Genomic DNA, 19,747 nt, shown 5'->3' on the forward strand with positions numbered 1-19,747 from the left:
AGAATTCTCTGTTTCTTAAGATCCTAAATTTGAAGGCTATACTTTTTTTTTTTTAATACTTTAATCCAGTTTGAAAATCAAAGCCAAGAAATAGCTTCCTTAGTCTACGTGCTAGCATGTTTTCCTCCTCTGGGACAAAACAAAAGTCCTGTCTGACCCACAGGAGGTACTAAGAAGAAAATTCAAATAGCCAAGATGGGAAAGTACAGCAATTGATACCTCAAAATATTCTGAGACAGTGAACAAGTCAAGAATAACATGACAGGGGAAAATTTTCAGATCAGTGAGGAAACCCAGAGTCAGGCGAGCAGGTGAGAGCTGAGGCAGATTGGAATGTGAGATCCGCCCCACCCTGCAACAGGAGAGATGGGGTGGGGGTGAGCAGCTGGGAGGAAACCTCAGAAGACCTGAGTCCTAGCCAGGTGTGGGGACAAGGACAGGGCTCAGAGCCACTCAGACTCCCAGAGGAACTTCCTGGAGGGATTCAGATTTCAGAGGACGCCTAAGACAGCTTGCCAAGAAGAGGTAAAAAGAGCGTTCCTGACCACTCAGGAGTGAGGCAGCTGAGATGTGACGGTCACAAGGTCTTGACAAGGGAAGCAACCTGAGGGTGGGGCCGGGCCGTGGGCATTGACTGGTCACACCTGGGAGGATGAAGGGGTCCAGAGAACCAACGTGGGTCCCTCCGTGGTCCCCTCCTGCCCACCCAACCAAGAACCACCAACAGATTCTCGTGCAGGCAGGACCAACTTCAAGTGCAGCTTGAGGATTCCCACCACAGGAGGGGATCGCTGCCACAAGTTGTCTCCTCAGCAATTCCTCTGCCCCTCAGTACTACCTTCTCTCTCTGGAGGATTCCTCTGGGGACAGTCCACCAGCCAGACTGGAGGGGTGGGGTGCTCTGAAACAGGCAAGAGACACCAGCTGGACAGAGGACTTACATTCGTTGCTGAAGCCCTCTGCAGTCTGAACGCTGCTTTTCCGCCCTTGTTTCCCACTAGAACTTGCTCTTCCAGCCAAACAGACGTTATTATCTGTCGTCAAACCTGTTTAGCATTTTCTCTCTGTTTCCTTGGCTCATTTACTGGTCCATTCAAGAACATATACTGAGTATCTATTTTCTGCTTGGTCCCCTAAGAAGCACTGGAGACCCAGCAGAACAAGGTGGGTACAGCCCGTCCCTGCATGGAGGTTACCCCAAGTCTGCTTACTGAAACAGTACCCACTGTCAAGGTCCAGCTCAAATCTCACCTCCTCCCGCAACCACTGCGACAATTACCAATTCCAACATGCATTGTCTTCATGCTGAGATTTCTTTCAGATAGAAATATCAGGGGAGATTTCAAGAAAGACATCTGAGTGAAGCCACTGTCCACACCATTGAAGGATGTCGCAAGCCATCCCAGACCAGCCGTCACCGATTCTCTTTTTTTGTTCCTTCCCAAGTGAAAAGAAAGAGAAACAAAAGTGAAGAAATAAAAGATGGGGATAGCTGGGGGAAGAGCATTTGGGGCAGAGGGCACAGCAAATGCCAAGTCCCCGGGGCAGAAGCCGTCTCAGTGTTCGAAAGACAGAATATAGACCAGTGGGGCTGGAGTATCAATGAGCCAGAGTCACAAGAGATGTTGAAAAGGCAGGTAGAAGCCAGACCACATACCGCTTGGGAAGGAATTTCTGTTGTAAATGGCAGCTTCTGGTGGGTTTTAACCAAGATGGCAATATCATTTAGTTTAAGTTTTTTAAAACGTCCCTCTTGCTGCTATGTGAACTGACCCCGGTGATGCAAGGGTGGCATCATGGAAACTAATCCAAGCTCTGGGAGGGGCTCGGACCAGAATGGCAGCAGTGCAGAAGGTAGTCAGCAGCCAGGTGAGGAAATATTCTGGAGTTCAAGTCTACAGGACTTGCTGAGAAAAGGGTCTGATGAGTACCGCGCTTGCTGATGGGTTGGATATGAGCTGTGGAGACAAGGCATGACTCAAGTTTGCATCCCAGGGTTTTTATCTGAGTCACTTCCTGCAGCTCCCTCCTCTGTAGGCTGTCACGCTGCACACAGACCTCCTCCCTCAGCCTCCTTTGATGGAAGCTCGGTCCTGCCCTGTGGCACAAACAATGCTGTGTGTTCACGGAACCAATCCACAGTCCTCCTGGACACACAGGATGGCCGCACACCTTTATTTTGTTAAGCCTTTTGAGATGCAGAGGGGGTTTTGGTAACTCGGTTTGCCTTTCACTATTAATGCAGGGACCCTCCTCTATTTACCATTCCCACCCTCGCCTAAGATTTTCACTCCATTCCCATGGACTTGAGACCATCAATCTGCTGGAAGCTCCCAATTTTCTCTCTTCAGCCCTCACTTCTCTTCTGAACCAGATATTTAGACGTTCTCCCCAAGCTCTCCTCTTCCCTACCCACCAAGCCCGATCCATCACCAGGTCGGTGGGTCCTATTTCCACAGTATGTCCCTCCTCAACCACAGCCACCACCCAGTCCTCGGTGACTGGGGGTCCACGTGGCTTCAGAGACTGGGACATTCTGAACCCTGGCCCTGTTATAAGGAAAAGCAACTCCCTGCTTCCCGCCTGAGGAAGAATTTTCAAGATGACCCACCCGGAATCGTACTTCCGGTGCCCCTAGTCACTGCTTGGGTTCCCAGAATAGCTCCTCCAAGAATCAGCCTCCAATCCAATCCATGCCATTTCCCTCTGCGCTCTTCCTCGCTCCTACAGCTCAGACCTCCGTCTTCTCTCCCTCTGTCCCGAGCTGCAAGCTAAGTTCCCAGTTCCGCCCCGCTTTTCGCATCCTCTCCTTCCCTGGTCTGACCCTGCCTGCAAACCCTCTGACAGGATCCTCCTCAACAGCCCCGTCTCCCAGGCAGGTCAGACACAGCTTCAGCACGGCCCTGGGCGCCCCCTCGTGGTCCAAACGCAAAGGTGCAGGCAGGCTGCGCTCACCCGGGCGAGGTCTCCCACTTGAGTGTCAGGAAATCCACTGGCTCCCATGAATCTGGCGAAGCCAAGGTGGCTGGATTAAGATCCAGGACAGCAGGAGAGCTCCAGGAAGTGGAAATACCTTCTTCCTGGGAGATGAATAACTGCTATCAATCATTCTTAAAGAGCTGGCAGAGAGAGGAAGGAACCCCAGGTGTCCCAAACTGAGGAGACCCAACTGAATTTTCCCAGAAGCCACCTTGTCAGAGGGCTGCCCTCGTCCCTGGCTGCCCTAGAGTGCAGAAGGGGGAGGACTCCGCCCCGCCCCGCCACAGGCAGCCTCACTGTATTTCATTTCCCTCTTCCCAGCATGGAGATGAAGTTCATCATAACTCGGAAGTGCACAGACAGCCTAAGGCTGCTGGGGTCTTCCTTTATGTAGTTATTGTCCCAGTTCATTCACGCAGCCCCTTGGTGGTTTCTAGGAGATCAGCCTCTGCCCCACACACCACCTCCTAGTGGGTTCTCTTCCTGCCGGGCAAATGACTCCGGGTGAGCAGCCTCAGAGGCTGGGGTGGTGCACACTTACTACCTTTCTCTCTCTGTCTCCACCTGAGTTAGAAATCTCTACTCTGTGACTCTGCAACTTTGGGAGATCATCACTCCCTTGAGAATCTGATGAAATGAGCTGGCCCCTGTGGCGGATGCTGTTGGTGCCTGCCTGTAACTTCTCAGCACCCACTGTTCTTGCACATAGACGGGCTTTGTTTCCTGGGCCTGCGGGGCAGAACACCACACACTGGGCGGCGTGAACAACAGCAATTCACTTCTCCCAGTTCTGGAGGGAGAAGTCTGAGATCAGGAGTCTGCAGGATGGTATCTCCTGAGGCCTCGCCCCTTGGCTTGCAGAGGCTGCCTGCCCCGTGTCTTCCTGTAGTTGACCCTCTGTGCCTGCGCCGCCCTGCTGTCTGTGTCCACGTTTCCTCTTCTTGTAAAGACACCGCACGTATTGGATTAGAGCCCCCCTAATGGCCTCACTTTAACTCAAATCACCTCTTTAAAGGCCCTATCTAAATACAGTCACATGCCGAAGTCCTGGGAGTTAGGGCTTCAACAGATGAATTCGGGGAGAGGGAACAATTCAGCCCATCACAAAGCCATTGGATTGCGGACTCCTGCGACTCAGCCCCAGAGCACTGCTCTGGGCTGATGCTTATTTTACACAGTGCAAAACAGGAAAAAGCTTTTGGGTAAGAGTATATCTTCTTAAGGATCTTGGGGAGTGGAGAATTAAGTCCTGAACATCTCTATTTTAATCTTGGGAATTAACCTATTTAAATATACTGATTACTGACAGTTAAATTGATTGCTTTCATCTCATCTCTTTTCTATTTACTGTGCCTTCTTGTTACTTCAGATGTGCCACGTGTGAGGCAGCCAACTTAGAACACGATGGTCAGTGTGACAGGCCCGATCTTGCAAAGCTGTGTCCAGGGACCACTCCTTGATGCCATTTCTCTTTAGGAACCAGAATCAGTGGCTCCCCCAGCCCTCCTGGCTCCAGCTGTCAGGCATCTCCCATCTCCCATGTAGCCTAGCCTTCCTCTCCACCCCACTGGTTAAGAGAACCAAACGCAGCCAAGGTTGCCGCGGCCTGAGCAAGGATGGGGAGGCAAGAACTGGAGATGGTCAGTGCTCAGGTTTTTTCTGAAAGGTCTAAGAATCGAACAGCGGTAGACAGCGGGAACAAAGAGGTGACACAGAAGCTGGGGAGGTTAGGAAGGTAACAGGGAGGCTGCATTCCTTCCTGCTGCCTGGGACCGCTCCACGTCCTGGGCTCCGAGACCGACATGGCCAAACTCAGAGCCACACCCAGGGTGCCCCTCCCAGCCATCACCTCCTGGCACCGCCCTTGCACCAACAACATCTCCGGGAGTAATTCTGCAGCCCCCAGCCCCACCCCCACCCCCGGCTCTCCAGCTGCCGGTCCTCCCTCCTCCGACTGAGGCTGCGCAGATGAAAGGGCAGGAGGCAAGCCCAAGTGGTGGCCAGAGCAGGGCCTGGGGGAGAGCTGGGGTTCAGGTGGGCTACAGGGGGAAGATTCCTTTCTCTGTGCACCTCTACCTGCAGACCAGCCCTTGCTCGGGCCTCCAGGTAAGTAACACGGGAAGAGAGGAGCCAGGGGAGGGTGCCCAGGACGGCACAGGCCCCCACTAAGTTACCTCTCACTGCTTCTCCCACCTGTCACCCCCTGTGGCCATCAGGCTTGCGAAATGCCCTACGTTAAGCCACATTACAGTTTTTCAACATTGACATATTTTTAAAATCTATCCCCGGGGTCTTTGCTGTGAGTACCCCAACACCACCCCACCTAATTTTGATTTTGCCTCTCCACCCCTACCCCCGCAGAGGGTCCCTCTCTCTGCTCTGTAAACTGGGCCAGAGCCTGGAAATCTTGCTTTATCAGCAGCCCTGGCTCCTTGGCAAGATTACACCCTTCTTGCCTGTACACACTCCATGTCCCCAGTGGGTCGTGGAGTATGCGGTTTGAGGCTCCCACGTGAGGGGAAGCCCTGGGTCTGTGGCTGGGATGGTGGAGGCTGAGTTCAGAGTGTGGGTGCTGGCCCACGTGGCTGGGAGCAGGGAGCCGGGCACTACATTCGGGGACCGCGGAGGGAGGAGTGGGAGGAGGAATGGAGGCTTGGCTGCATCTGTGCAGAGAACGCACTGGGGGACGCGGAGCTTTGGCAACGAGCGTTTCGTCTAAGCCACACGAAGCCTCCCAATCAGGACAAAACCGTGGTCTTTTGCGGACAACGGGACAAGGGAGAATGCTCAGAATGTAGACGACAAGCTCAGTCCAAACTGTTCCCGGGGTTCTGTTATTCTGTTTCTCTCCCTCCCTTCCTCTCCTCCGAATCCCCAAGCGCTGCAGCCAGCTCTGGGCACCTCAGATCTCAGCTCTGAGGGAACCCCGGCAGATACCAGGCATCTGACCAGGCATCTGACCGCGGGCTGGGCGGACGCAGCACGTTTCCTAGTGAGGGAGAAGATGGGAGCCGGAGCTGCTGGGATTCCCGCCACACATAAGATGTTAAATCCCAGGCCTCCTAGAAAGGTGTGACTAGGGAGGCAGGAGCCGGGGCTGCGGGAGGGTCCTGGAGGAGAAAGATGATAGAATTACCACAGTGGCCTTGACCGCCCTCGAGGGACCAGGGACCACAGGCATGAACGAGCGCTAGCCTCCCAGGCTCTTTCTTGTTTGTGGGGTTCCTTGTATGTGTTTCTGAGGCGGGAAGCCCCATGAAAAGACCCGCAGGGCCCCCAAGCACGGCCACTACTCTCGTGTCAGCACCATCCGGTTCCCTGGCCCAGAGGCTCCATCTCACTTTTTGACTCTGAAAAGGCTTACTTGCCTCTAAAACTCTATTGGTTCCCTGAGCTTATTTCTGATTGGTTATTTTGTTTACTCCGGATTGGATAGTTCTCTCCTGCTTGGTCCATTCCCCTCACTCCTGATTGGGCTATTTCTACAAAGCTTGTTCCTGGTTGGTCAACTTGTTATATTTTATTTGCATACGATGTTGCAAAGTGTAAAACTGGCAGCCTATAAAGGCCTGTGTAAACCTACAGACAAGGTCCAGAGCTTGGAGTATTAACTCCTCTGGGCCTGCTAGTGTAACAAACCCGAGTTCTCCAACTCTTCCAGTGCAGCTGCTTGGTCTCTTAGATCCAGGTTGCTGTCACTACTGAGCTGTAACACATTTTTCTGCAACATTTCAGATAAACAACAAGGTTTACAGAAAAAGTATTGGACTCCTTTAAGCTAGGTGTTCCTCCCTTCTTAGTCTCCCATTTCGCTGTCCTGTTGCTGAAAAATGTGTTACAGCTCAGTTGTAATAGCAACCCGAATCCGGGCGAGAGACCAAGCAGCATTCAAGAGAGTTGGAGAACTCAGGTTTATTATGCCAGCGTGCCCAGAGGAGTTAACACGCCAAGCTCCAGACTTTGTCTGTAGGTTTAGACAGGCCTTTTCTAGGCTGCCAGTTTTACATTTTGCAACATCGTATGCAAATAAAGTATAACAAGTTGACCAACCAAGAACAAGCTTTGTAAAAATAGCCCAATCAGGAGTGAGAGAAAGAACCAACCAGGAGTGAGGGGAATGGACTAATCAGGAGTGAGAGAAAGAACCAACCAGGAGTGAGGGGAATGGACTAATCAGGAGTGAGAGAAATAACCAATCAGGAGTGAGCTCCATGCAAATGAAGGACTATAAATGGGCCAATTAGAAGTTAGGGAAGTGGACCAATCAGAAGTGAGAGTAATAACCAATCAGGAGTGAAGGAAATAACCAATCAGAAATGAGCTCAGGGAACCAATAGAATTTCAGGTGTAAGTTAGCCGCTTTAGAAGCAGAAAGTGAGATAGAGCCTCTTGGCCGGGGAACGGGACGGTGCTGGGAGGAGAGCAGCAGCCCTGCCTAGTGGTCTTGCTGGTCTTTTCATGGGGCTTCCCGCCTCAGTCCCACAGGTGCCCCTAGGCTTACAGCACCTGCTGAGGGAGTGACCAGCTTCTCTGGACTCTTGAGCACCCAATCCCTACAAGCAAGATATTAAAACCTATCGTGTGGGTCAGTGCCGTCTTTCAGGGTTGAGGAGAGTGGTTTTTGCCCTAGTGGGTAGGCTCGGTTGCAGATGCATCTTATGGCCACGAGAGGGCACTGTGTGTCCAGCCAACGGACTCCCAGCTTTAAGAACCTGCGGGGCTTGACAGGGAACCCTGAGTAAAAGGAGAAAGGACATTTCTCTTCAACTATATTTGTTGATTGCTTTTATAATTATGAAGTCATTTCAGTTCATTTTCACACCTGTCCTCCAGTATTTCCACCTGGACGTCCTGAGGATGTCTCAGACTCACAAGTCCAAATTCCAGCCTGATCTTCCCCAAAGAAAACCCCATCCCCAAAGAAAACCAAAACAACTTCTCATCCTCCTTTTCCTCCTCCTGCTCCTTCTCCTCCGCCTTCTCCTCCCAGCCTCCCAAGCTAAGACCTGGACAGGGGGTTCCTGTCCCCTCCCTTTCATCCCAGACAGCCTGGATGTATGCTCTGACTCTGGCCCTATCCTCCCCCTAGACTGCTCCTGTCTTGCGCCTCAGTCAGGTATTCACAGCCCTCGCAAGCCTCTCCTTTCCGATCATCCCCTGTGCTCCGAAGACACAGGTAAGACAAGGTGAGGTGGGAACAACCCAATTGTCCATCAAAAGGTGAACAGATAAAATGTGATGTATCCCTACAATGGAATATTATTACTCAACTTTAGAAAGTAAGGAAATCCTTACTCATGCTGCCACATGGATGAACCTTGAGGACATTATGCTAAGGAACAGAAGAACTTGGCTTAATCCAGAGCTGGCTGTTGGACCCAGATACTTTTACCAATAGATCTGGCTTTGGGGACAGAAGTCTCAACACATGGCCAATAGTGGGACAGAGATCAACGTCAAACATATACTGATTTAAAACAAACCTTTAAATCAGCTATTTCTTCAGTCTCTAATTTCCATTTTTAACTCAGTGAAAATTCTGGATTGAATTTAATTTCTGAAGAAAGGGAAGTTCTCAATCTCCAATTTCTAACTGGGAGTAGCTTCACCTAAGAAGTATTCGAGTTTCCAAACATGGCTTTGTGGCTTTCGCCACTGAAAATCAGTCTGAGGCAGCTTCATGTAGTGGCTCAGAGGAAAAACTAGTCTAGAATTAGCCCCACTCCTGGGCTACAGATCTGGCCCACAGATAGATGGTTTGCAAATATTTTTTCCCATTCTATAGATTGCCTTTTCATTTTGTGGATTTTCTTTTCCTGAGCAGAAGTCCCTTAGTTTAATACTTAGTTTTTTTGCTTTTGTTGCTTGTGCTTTTGGTGTCATCTCCAGAAACGTGGCCAAGACCAATGTCAGGAAGTCTTTTCCTTTGTGTTTTCTTAATTCGTTTTACAGTTTCAGGTCTTACAGTTGTCTTTAATGCATTTCAGGTTAATTTTTGTGAGTGGTATAAGATAGGGGTCCAGCTTCATTCTTCAGCATGTGGAAATCCGGTTTTCCCCACACCATTTATTGAAGAGACCCTTCTGTCCCCATTCAGTCTTCCTGGCATCTGTGTTGAAGATCTTGTCTATGTGTGGGTTTATCTCTGGCTCTTGATTCTGCTCCATTGGTCTATGTGTCTTTTTTGTGTGCCAGTACCATACTGTTTTGATTATATTTTGTAATCAAGTTTTGACATCAGGAAGTATGGTGCGTCCAGCTTCATTCTTTCTCAGGATTGCTTTGGCTATTAGGGGTCTTTTATGGATCTATATGAATTTTAGGGGTTTTTTTCTTCTATTTCTGTGAAGACTCCCATTGGAATTTTGATAGGGGTTACAATGAATATATAGAGGGCAATGTGTAGTACAGACATTTTAATGTCTGCACAACATTCTTGCAATCCCTGAACACAGACGTCTTTCCATTTGTGATTTCTTCAATTTCTTTTATCAAAGACATAGTTTTCAGTCTTCAGCTCTTTCATCTCCCTCGTAAGTTTATTCTTGTTTTACTGTTTTTGATGCTGTTGTGAATGTGACTATTTCACTTTATCTTTCAGGTGTCTTGTTTTTAGTGTATGTTGCCTTCCACAGTGGCTGCACCATTCTACATTCCCACCAGCCACGCACAAGGGTTCCAATTTCTCCATATCCTTGCTTACACTTGTTATTTAGTATTTTGGTGGGGCTGGGGGTGGGGTGGGTGGTGGTGGATATTTTTAATAGTAGCCAGCCATTTAATGGGTATGAGGCAGGCTTCTCTGACTTTTCCACTCCATTTGGTCACCTTTGAAACTGTTACGTGTTTCCTGCCATTTTGAAAGCATGAGTTTTGTTCTGTTTTGTTTAATGGAGGTGCTGGGGATTGAACCCAGGACCTCATGCAGGCTAAGCAGGCGTTCTGCAACTGCGCTGCACCCCCACTGCGTGAGCTTTAACGGTGTTCGTTTCTGAGGAGAGGCAGCCCCGGCAGTGGAAGGCGCACCGACCGCTGTAGCACACGCCCAGCGCTCTGACCCTCTGTGCCACTGAGAGACCCTGAGCCGGGAGGACTCTCTCCAGCCCTCCGTGCCCTCGTCCCCTGGGGGCAGCTAGCGGGAAATCCCCTGGGCCGAAACAGGCCTGGATACATTTTAAGTGGGGTTTCTGTCACACACATAAGTGATTTGATTTCTAATTCGTACCTTTCGATTCATTTTGCCGCCCAAAGAGCGGGCCAGAAAAGCTCAGGGCGTCGGGGTTTCGCGGGGTCTGGTACCCCCACCCCACAACCTTCAAGTCTGGAGAACCACCGAGATGTGGGGCCTCCGGGGTCCTAGAGAGGGCGCCTCGCCAGGCCGACGCGGGCGCACTTCCGGCCTTTGTGTGTCGCCATGGACGGCGGCCCCAGGGGGGCAGCTCTCCGCGCTCCCGTGCGGGGCCTCGCGGTGAGGCGAGGCTGGTGGGGGCGGTGGGCCCAGGGTGAAGGCGGTGGGCCCAGGGTGAAGGCGTGGCTTCCCCGGACACGCGGCGCCAGCCTCGGCTTGTGGAGCTCAAGGAGGTCCGGCCGGCCGCTGCGGGCTCCACGGCGCTCTTCCTACCCCTGCGTGTTCGGTCTTCCCCTCCGTCTGTGCCCCCGGCCGTCGAGGAACTTACCGAGACTGCGGCGAGGGCGGAGTCGGCCGTTCGAGCTCTCGCTCGTTCAGGCCCCCTTGGAGCCAGTCTGGCCGCGGAGTTCAGGCGGCCGCCACCCCACCCCCACTCCCCCGGGTCCGTGTTGCTGTCCACAGAAACTCCTTTTAAAACGACCACATGGGAATTCCAGGTTGTTGAACGGCAAGACGCACGCTGGATCCCTCGGCTTTCCGTGTTTTTTATTCTTCCACTTAACCAGCTGAGCGTTGGCCAGGGTATAGGCAAAATAAAGATCAGGTTAGGTTATTGAGTTTCCCAGACTGGGACGCTCTCGCAAGGGAACTGGCCTGTGTGTGTTGTCTATATAAGTGTGAGATACAACCGAGAGATTGTGGAGAGATACAGATAAAGAGCCGCGAGGGCAGAGATCAAATCAGAAAACCTTGCTAAGTGGGTGGTGTATTAGGAGGAGGGTAAGAACTGAATCTGTGGAAATGCCTTACCAGCCAAGAGCATTCCAAGTGAAGCTGGTGCAAAAGCACTAAGGTGAAAGGGTGGGGGAAACTGTAGCGAGAGGAAAATATTTCAACGCCGTTGTGATCAATGTTTATTCTGCACTAGGTGGTGAAGATTAAAGAATGTGTGGCCACAAGTCCTTGCTCTAAGATTGTTAGATCCCTTCTGCTAAAACTAGTGAAAGCGGCCCAAAGGTACAAACTCACAAGGTAAATAAACTCTGGGAGTGTGATGTACAGCAACCAAGAGTTAAGGCTCAAGGTGGCGTCTGACGTGGCATCTCTTCCTCACCAGCTCAGGGAAACCATGTGCTCATTGCCACCTTCTCCTATCCATCCCTGCTTACCATTCAGTCGCCACCTCAGGCCCTTTCACAAGAGTGCACAAGTTCCCCTTTCATGTCCCTGCAATGGGCCCCTCTCTTTCCTCACTTACCTTTTATCTTAAAAAATACACTGTCCTTTTACTCTCCCCATTTTCATTTCATCTGTGAACTTCAAAACAGCCAGAATTATTGCTGATTTGACTAACAAGAATCATAGGCATGCATGCAACAAGAAAGGAGAAGGCCTTAGGGACTGAAATGAAATCACATGGGTGCTAGTACCTCAGTTACCTGAAAGCCCAGATACCTCGCTCAGAGTCCCCACGGGTGTAATTTCTTTTCTCAGTAGTCCTCTGATCCTTGAATACTAGCATCCAAAATAATGCAGTGGTTCTAATCCAGTTTTATTGTTTTCCTTTTGCCCTTAGATGCTAGAATTTCTACTGTTTTTCACTGCAGGTGCACAAGGATTTATCTACATTATGTTTTAGTTAAACTTTTTTTTTTTTTTGGTAGGGTGTTAAGTAATTAGGTTTCTCTCTTTCTTTTTTCAATGGAGGTACTGGAGATTGAACCCAGGACCTCGTACATGCTAAACATGTGCTCTACCATTGAGCTAGTCTCCTTGCCCCGTTTACTTTCGTGAGAGTGTAACTGATGTCTACAGCACTGTTTATTTGGGAAAATAAGCTCCAAATTCTCGAGTCAATCTGTAAATGGACTACTGGAACATTATTGTATGTCAGAGATAACCAGTTATGTATCTTAGTATTTTAGTCTTTGATATTTCACTGCTGTAAATAATTTTTCTTCATTCAACCCACATTTATTGGCTTCTTGCTAATGTTTTCAGAAATAACACTTTTAATCACTCTGCATGGAAATCGTTCTAAAGTTTATGACACCTTCCTGTGTGGGTATGATTTAACTCTTTTTTTTTTTCTGACTTAGTCAACATCCTTTACACAATGATGCCCTCAGGGTTCTTTGCCCTACACAAAACAGTCTTACCTACATAACTTTAGTTTCACTTACATTTCTTTTAAAGAAAGAGTAGCGTCATATACATAGATAATTCACTCAGACAATTAAATATGAATCCAGGTATTAGAATAGTCTCTAAATTTTTTAAGTTATCTCTAAGGAACTTGAAAAGTCTGAATTTGTTGAAAATGGCATCTTTGACACCACCCTTTCCTTTTGCCACTTTAAAAACCTAGTTTGACACAAATGATTACTTAGTCATGTTCAAAGAGGAACTCTAAGTCTGTTTAAAAATACAAAGCTCTATCCTTTGGGGCTTAATCTTTATTTCAGAAACCTTACTGCAGACTGCCTTGGTATTTCCTATCCCATCTACGTAGTAAACATATTTACCAGAGTGAAGGGATTCACACACACTTGTTTTCCAATTTCCTTTTGGGCACTGGACATAAAAACATGATTTCATGGACCCACTCTGTCTCCTGTCATTTCTTCTGCCTCCTGATCCCACTTGGGATGTGAAAATGCTCTCATTCTGGGAGCAAGTCTGGACTCACAGTCTGTTGTTCTTAACCCTGTGGTCTTGCTGCTGGAAAGGCAGGGCATCGGGGACGATTGCTCTTTGAAGGAACTTCGCTTCCCGATGGCTCTGTCTCTGTTAGAGCATTGCCCAGTGACCAGAAATGCTTAGCCCCCAAAGGGTCCGTCCCAGAGTGCTAGCCTGTTGCTTAGCCTTGGTTTTGTCTGTTTTTAAGTGGGGGCATCAAACCTGTCCTCCCATTTCATCGAAGATGCAGTGAGAAAGGATGGATGAAATCGTGGTGGAAACTACAAAACATTAACACCTGTCACAGCCACAAGGTGTTAAGCACCTACTAGGAACCAGGGATAATTCTGGTGCTTCGTTTCCACGATAGCATCATTTTTAAAACTCAAAACAGCCCTGCGAGATTGGGATTATTATGCCTGGTACCTTAATGAGGAAACAGAGGTGCAGACAGTTGCCAAAACTGATCAGCTACAGAGTGGCAGAGTCAAGTTAGTGTGGGTTCAAAGCTCAGGCTCTTTTCACTAAAATCCTTTTCCAGATCCAGGCTCTGACTTTCCTCCCTACCCAGAATGAAGACAAGAACTGCGTTTCAAGTTCTTAACCGACAGTCTCATCGCTGCTTCAGCACAGCAGGCTGAGAAGCAGGCCAGCGCTCCACGACGGGCCGGCTGATGCTCACGTTTTAGAACAAGCCCCAGGCTCCATGCATTGGGTGGAGTTCTACTGCATGATATAAAAGAGGAAAATTAAAGTATTTAAGACAAGGAGGTAGTATGATCTTAAGTTGTGGAGATAGCCAGAGACGGCGGACTACTCTTTACCCGAAGTTCTGTCGTTTTCATATTATCAAGGAGATGCACACATGACGTGAAAAAACAAGGACTTGATTGTTTTTTTGAAAACTGCTAATAAACAAGAAAAGACAAAAACTTTTTAAGAAATGTAAAGAAATCCTTTTACATTGGGGCTAGTGTTTTCTTTAGGTTTTGATTAACAGTTCGATTTATTGCCTGAAGACAGATGTGTATTTTACTCTTTTGAAAAATCCTGGAGCTCTTTCTTCCTCTCAAAACAGCCAGGCTGTTTCTCAGCTCCTGCATCTCAAGATTGCCCTTCAGCAGCCCCCTGGAGAACCTCGTGACCCACCCGCCAACCCCAGCCCCTCCCCCGTTTTGGATCTTCTGTTTCTGGATCCCATTTCCCTCCTGATTACTCCTCCCTTCGGTGAAACATATCCCCCAAAAAGCTTCCTGAGACACAGTGCCTGTTGGAGTAAATATTTTGAGACCCTAAATATCTGGAAAGGTCTTTTTGCTCCCCTCTAAAAATAACCCTTTTTGAGTTATTAGGTGTAAAATTCTTAGTTTTGAAATTATCTTCCCTTGGAACTTTGTCCCCTAACTTCCAAAATTGCTGTTAAGCAACCCAGGAGCATTCTGATTCTCAGTCCTTTGTATGAGACCTCTTTTTGATCTCTGGAAATCTTTGGGCTCTAAAGTTTCACATCAGTGAGTTGGTTTTCTTTCTTTCCCATTCATTTTGCTGAGCATTTGGGGGTCTGTCCATGTCCTCTATTTCTGAAAAATTGTCTTAAAGTCTTTTCCTGATAATTTTCATTTTTCTCTGTTCTCTCCTTCCAAATTTCCTGAAGTTCGGATGTGGGAACTCCTGGGTTGATTCTCTGATTTTCACTTTTTCACTCATTTTTAAAAGTCTTTGTCTTTTTTGTTCTATTGCTGTCATATTTCCTTCACTTTCTCTTCGACTTAATTTTTCATTTTTACTCCAATATTTTCCCTTTCTAAGATACTCCTTTTGTTTTCTGGATATACCTTCTATAGCCCATTCTGCAGTTTCTTCTCTTATCTCTGAGGAGGTTAACAGCGAGCTTTTTGTTCAGTGTTTTCTTCTGCTGCCTGCCTCATCATGTTTTCCTGGGTCTGTCTCTTGTAGTATGACAAGCTGTTATTTAAGTAGGCTAGAGATGACCCCTATGTTTTGTACTTCTTCACAGCAGGCTCCGAGCCCACCAGCACTAAACTCAAATCTCCACACATCCAATTGCCTTAAATGGAGCCCCAGCAAAGATATTTGTAGCCACTCAGAGCCTGCCTGCTTTGCAGAACTGCACTTAACATCTGCCAGCCACAGGTGAGATGAACCCTGGGCTATTAAAGGCCCCATACACGCTGCTGCCGTCCAGAATTCTCTAGCCCAGAACTTCCCCACGATAATGCCATCACTGAGACACAAAAATCCCCTCTACTGCTGCAGAAAAACATGTTACAGCTTCATGGTACAGCTCAGTTGTGGCAGCAACCTGGATCCAGGTGAGAGACCAAGCAGCACTCGAGGAGCACACCAACAGGCCCAGACGGGTTAACACGCCAAGCTTTGGACCCCATCTGTTGGTTTACACAGGCTTTTATAGGCTGTCAGTTTACACTTTACAACTTATGCAAATAAGGTATAACAAAAGTTGTCTAATTAGGAATAAGCTTTGTAGAAGTGGACCAATCAGGAGGAAGAGAAATAACCAATCAGGAGTGAGGGAAATGGACCAGAGTGAGCTCCATGCAAATGAAGTACTACAAATGGACCAAGTAGGCGTGAGGGAAATGGACCAATCAAGAGTAAAAGAAAGACCCAATCAGGAGTGAGCTACATGCAAATAAAGTACTACAAATGGACCAATCAGAAGTTAGAGAAATGGACCAATCAGGAGTGAAGAAAATAACCAATCATGAGTGAGCTCAGCGAACCAATAGAATTTTAGGGATAAGTTCCACTTTCCTAGAAGTAAGCCCTTTCAGAGGCAAGAAGTGAGATAGAGCCCCTGGGCCAGGGAACCGGGTAGTGCCGGCAGAGTAGTGGCCCTGCCTGGGGGTCCTGCCGGTCTCTCTTTTTTTTTTTTTTTTAAGTGGGGCTTCCCACCTCACTCCGAGTCTCCTCTCTCCCGGGAGTCCCCTTGCCCTGTGCCGCTCTGGGTGCCACATCAGTCCCTGTAAGTAAGGTCTTTGTAAGGTCTCTTTCATGCAGTCCCGACCAGGCTCCCCCCAAGTGAAGCCTGTTGTGTGATTCTGACACGCGTCCTGTCACTTCCTGGATCAGCCACAAAAGCCTCCCCCTTCTCACACCTGAAGATCGTGATACTAACCCAGGTGCTTGGACTTTTTCATCAACAGACATTGATAAAAGATCAGACAAGAAATTCAGGCAAGTCTTTACTGGGACTTGCGCTATAGCCCAAGGGAGCGAAAAGAAGTAACAGTTTCCATTGCTTGCTCCCTGAGAGTCAGCGAGCTGGTCTCTTAAATGGGGTGAGGGTGGAGGCAGATCAGTGCTTGGGCCCGGAAGGGTGGTATAGGTGGTCGGCCCACCCCCTGGGTGGTGCTGTGTGCAGGGATCATGCGCAGTACCCTGCTTTTGCTCCTGGTACCTCAGCAGTTGACAGTTCGGTTCTGGCCGTTTTGTATCTTGTTGTTGGTAATTTGCCCCAGCCACCGCATGCAGACAGTTATTTTCAGTCCCTGTAGTTTCTTTGTATTCTGTTTGCTTGAGGAGGTGTTTGTCCAGGTGCAAGCACTCCAGTAGAGTCTCAGGTCCCAGACTGTTGCACGTTTTGGTTGTCCGCTCACATGTCATGGGACTCTGGGACGCTCCCAGGAAGACTCTGGCTGTGGGCAGGCCTTGTCCACTGTGAGCTTCCCTTAGAAGATCTGGTGGGAACTGGACTTCCAACTGTCAGTATCTCGATCTTGTCTCTTGGTCAGTTTCTCCAGGGGAAAACCCTCCAGCCTCCCTCCTAAGGAGTCGAAGCCTGGCTGCCAGTACTCCAGATGCCAGGGGAGGGAAGGAATTGACCCTTGAAGGGTGGGGGGGTGAAGAGCTCGTCAGCCTTGGGTCTGAGAGGCCACACCCCTAAGGCTGCTAGTTAGACCCAGCTGGATTGGGGCCGCCAGGCACTGCTGAGGTGTGTGTGTGTTGGGGGAGGGGCTGCACGAGAAACAAGGGGTTAAATAAATATCTACCTCCAGAATAGTGAGACCCTTCCCCCAAACCCCATCCCAGGCACATGATTTTTCCTAGAACAGGAGATGGCAGACTCCTTCAGTAAAGAGACAGATAGCAAATATTTTAGGCTTTGCGGGCCACATGATCAATGTCACAGCCACTCAACTGTGCAACTTTGTCGCACAAAAGCAACCACAGACTTGTGTACATGGAAAAGCATGGCTGCCTTCTAAAATCATATTTACAGACCCTGAAATTTGAATTTAATATAATTTTTGCATGTCATAAACAACTATTTTTTTCCCAGCCATTTAAAAACATAAAATTCTAAGATCACCAGCTCAACAGGAAAAGTGGCAAACTGCATTTAGCCCAAGGGCAGAAGTTTGCGGATCCTGGTGCTGGAATATCACAGTCGAGAGTTTACTGTCAAAGGTCTGGGAACCTTTCTTACTCCCCTCAGCAATGCCTCCCAGTGCTAAGTCTGTCTGTAGGTATAAGGGTTCCTGGTTCTCTCAGCCTCTAAGACGTGCTATGGAAATTTAGATATTTAGGTATTGCCTTGGCATGGAAAAGGTGGTGACAGTGATGCCAAGAGTCCCTGCCAAGTCCTTCCCTGGGTGGAACAAGTTGTTGATTGTTCTCTTTCCCTGGATTTTACCCAAGGTGATACAGGAGTGCAGTGAAAGGAGATGGCTGGGGAAGGTGGGGGGGCCTGAGACAGAGCCCTGACTCCCAGACCTTGAGCTTATCTGAGTCAGAACTTCTGTCTCCAGCAATAAAGGTTGTTTTCAGTAGGCCAGTACCTTCTAGTCTCAGCTTCCAAATGGTCAAGGAAAGGAATCCCACCTTTCTCAGCTGCAGGAGCAGAATGGGGTTTGGCAGAGAAAAGAGCTGCCACTTATTAACGTGCATATTGGGGGCAAATCAGTTCTACCTGCTGAGCCTCAATTTCTTTATCTTGAAAATGGGGATAATCATTCCCTGCCTCATTGGGTAGTTGTGTGGATTAGTAAAATAACATACCTAAAGTCCCTGTCACATCAAGGGCAGATAGTAGAGTTCCAATTTATCTAGATGAGGAAACTCAGAGAGGTTAAGGCACCATCCAAAGGTCACACAGCTCATTAAGGGTGGACGCAGGAATACAATTTGTTTTCTTGACTCTCCAAATGATACTCCTTCTTCTACCCTGCCATGGTTGAAGAGGAGGCCTTCATTCTTTCTTTTTTTTTTTTTTTTTTCTTCTTTTTTCAGCCTCGCCTGAACTACAGCAGGGAAGGTATCAGGCTGAAGGATGTCAGGTCTGTTCCCCCTTTTCTCATACCCCTCCTCTTGGTTTCTGCTGCAGGTAACAGACCCTCTCCTCCCATGGTCAGACTGGGCAAAGCTGACCATCTGCATCCCACCGTACAGGGAGTGTTGGTGGGCATCACCCCCTCCCCCCTCCCCAAGCCACCCCTGCCTCCACCCTCACTCCCTTCCTGATGCAGGCTCCCTTCCTCTGGGCTGGGCTGCTCCGCCTGGACAGTTACAAAGATTCTTTGTAATGTGTTTACATGGGGAGGAGTGAGAGCAGGGGCCTGGCTGTACTCAAACCATATGGGCCCCCAGCCCTGTTTACATAAAAAGAGAAGGAGCCAAGACGGATGACCCCTGTTGCCTGGGGGCCTGGATTAAAAACAGAACCTAAGTCCAGAGCCCAGGGCTTGGCCTCCTTGTTTCTGGGCTACATCATACAGAGGCAGCGCAGAGGCGCCGCTACCGGGGGAGGCCTGTTTACTCGGCGGGGTGAGAGCTGTTTGCACAGGGAGGGAGGGGGCTGCGCCATTTGGCTGTCCTCTGGCTGGGGCGGGGGAGCCTTGGCAGGTCTGGCTGGGGGTGGGGGGAGGCAGTGGGGAGAGACATTCTCAGGTCAGGCACTGTCTGTGTTCCAGGGCCTCTGGGGAGGCGACCCCCTGACAGCAGCCTTTCAGAGACACTCATCTCTTCTTTGAGATAGGCAGGAGTTCTGTTCTCAGTTTACCTGGAGCTCCAAACTATATCTATTTAGAAATTGTCGATTTCTCTTCTTCTCTGAATCTTCTCTATTTCTGACATTTATAGCAGCCATCAGGTGATTCTGCTTCCCACCCCACAGACCAGCTCTTTCCCCACAATATCCTTGGAGATGGTTCACCTTTGCGAAAGAAAGTACAGGCCGTTGTCTTCTGAGGCTGGACAGACCATGTTCCTCAGTCCCCTACAGAGGGCTTTTGCCTCGTCCAATGGGATTTGTTTCACATACCCATTCTGGGCACTTCTCTTTCATCATCAACGCTGATGAATTTGCATATGAAAATAACTCTGTGTTATAAGCAGATTCTGTTCCATTCCTTTTCAAGTCTTCTGTGACCTCCTAGCTGGGAGCTGGGGGAAAACCATGGATTTTGCATACTGAGAGCAACCAAGACATCCGGAGCAGTTTGTGTATGAGGAAGAGCTCATTATACGCCAGTTCCAAGGAGAACTATCACAAGATTAGGTGAAGTCGTGGCAGGTGCCTTTATGATTTAGCAGGGAAGTGCTTCTCCAGGGAAACATTTTGTTCTCAGGTCTCAGAAGCCAGGTTGGATGACTTATCTTTAGACAATGCTGGACATGACCCACCTTCCCATGGAAGGACTGGCCACACTCTGAAGGACTGAGATCTGGAGTTAGGCTTTCTAGGTGGGTGGGTCAAGG

General features: G+C 48.9%; 1 long non-coding RNA gene across 1 annotated transcript; it reads right to left on the reverse strand.

Moving 5' to 3' along the window:
• Positions 1-716: 716 nt before the first annotated feature.
• On the reverse strand, positions 717-10,758 carry LOC123617422 (uncharacterized). Its single transcript, XR_006725547.2, has 3 exons — positions 10,656-10,758; positions 2,956-3,080; positions 717-1,958 (listed from the first exon to the last, which is right to left on the reverse strand). It is a non-coding gene; the product is annotated as an uncharacterized LOC123617422 (long non-coding RNA).
• Between the last annotated feature and the right edge of the window lie 8,989 nt (positions 10,759-19,747).

Source organism: Camelus bactrianus, chromosome 18 (assembly GCF_048773025.1).
Source record: "Camelus bactrianus isolate YW-2024 breed Bactrian camel chromosome 18, ASM4877302v1, whole genome shotgun sequence".
Classification (NCBI taxonomy): Eukaryota; Metazoa; Chordata; class Mammalia; order Artiodactyla; family Camelidae; genus Camelus; species Camelus bactrianus.